The sequence below is a fragment of the Petaurus breviceps genome, unplaced genomic scaffold, assembly GCF_028583685.1.
Source record: "Petaurus breviceps papuanus isolate PSGF00001 unplaced genomic scaffold, PetGlider_PUasm1.0 156, whole genome shotgun sequence".
Taxonomy (NCBI): Eukaryota; Metazoa; Chordata; class Mammalia; order Diprotodontia; family Petauridae; genus Petaurus; species Petaurus breviceps.
Genome location: NW_027185720.1, coordinates 10,048,778 through 10,050,651, shown reverse-complemented (window position 1 = coordinate 10,050,651; position 1,874 = coordinate 10,048,778).

Sequence of the window (1,874 nt, the reverse complement as noted above, 5' to 3'; positions counted from 1 at the left end):
TGAGGAGAAGAATGCCTTAAAAAGCCGAATTTGCCAGATGGAAAAAGAATCTCAAAAGCTCAATGAGGAGAATCATTGCTTCAGAATTAGATTGGAGCAAATAGAAGCTAATGACTTTATGAGAAATCAAGATGCTGTTAAACAGATCCAAACAAATGAAAGAATAGAATGCAATGTGAAATATCTCATGGGAAAAACCATTGACCAGGAAAAAAATCCAGGAGAGATAATTTAAAAATTATTGGACTACCTGAAAGCCATGACCAAAGTAAGAACCTAGAAATCATCCTCCAGGAAGTTCTCAAAGAAAATTGCCCTGATGTTTTAGAACGAGAGGGCAAAATAGAGGTTGAAAGAATCCACCGATCACCTCCTGAAAAAGATTCCAAAAAGAAAACTCCTAGGAATATTATATCCAGGTTCCAGAATTCCCAGATTAAGGAGAGAATATTACAAGCAGCCAGGAAGAAACAATTTGAATATTGTGGAAACACAATCAGGATAACCCAGGATCTGGCAGCTTCTACACTGAGGGATTGTAGGGCTTGGAATATGATATTCTGGAGGTCAAAGGAGCTGGCATTAAAACCAAGAATCACCTACCCAGCAAAACTGAGTATCATGTTTCAGGGGAAAATATGGTCATTCAGTGGAATAGAGGACTTTCAAGCATTCTTGCTGAAAAAGCCTGATTTGAAGAGAAAATTTGACATTCAGATACAAGAAGTAAGAGAAGCATGAGAAGGTAAACAGGGAAAAGAAATCATAAGGAACTATTAACATTCCTACATGGAAAAACAATAATTGTATCTTATGAAACTTTTCTCAGTAGTTGAAGGGATCAGAAATATATATATATATATATATATATATATATATAAGTATATGGGCATATGAATACATATGTGAATGTGTGTATATATGTTTACAGGTATACATAGATAGAGGGCACAGGGACAATTTAACAGGAAGGAATGATACTTAGAAGGTGAAATTAAGAGGTGAGAGGAATATAATGAGAGGAGATGGGGAGAGACAGAATGGCGTAAACTATCTCATACAGAAGAGGCAAGGGAAAATGGTTCCAATGGAGGGGAAGAATAGGAAGGCAAAAGGGAATTGGTCAACCTTATTCCCATTGAATTTGGCTTGAGGAGGGAGTGAAATACACACTAAATAGGGTATTTCACCCTCCAGGAGAATGGGGGCGGGGATGAGAGGGGGGATGATAGAAGGGAGGGTAGGCTCAGGGGGCGGGAAGTTGGAAACACCCACTTTTGAAAAGGTACGGGATCAAAGTAGAGAATAGAACAAGTGGGAAGTGGGAGAGAGGGAAATATAGTCAGTCTTTTACAATATATCTACTGTGTTATTGTTTTGCATTAGCCACACATGTACAACCTATATTGAACTGCTTATCTTCCCAGTAAGGGTGGGTGACAAGGAAGGAAGGGAATGAATCTGGAATTGAAAGTTTTAAAATCAAATATTCAAATATATATATATATATATGTGTGTGTGTGTGTGTGTATACTATTATTAATACCATCTTACATGTAATTGGGAAATAAGATATACAGGCACTGAGGCATAGAGGTCCACTGGAAAAGTCGAAAGGGTTATGGGAGAAAATATGGGAGAGAGCAGATTGGAGGAGGGGATATCCTGTGGGACTGCTATTTTGGGGTGGTGGGTAGGGGAAAAACGTGGAGAAAATCTGTAACTCAAAATCTGGCGGAAATGAATGATGTAAATCAGAAGTTAATGAAGCATTAAAAAACAGAAGAAAAAAAAAAGAAAGGGAGTTTGACTTATCTGTGAGTGTATCTAGTCAATGTTGTTAAGGTTTGAACCCAGGCCTCCTCTTCTTCCCA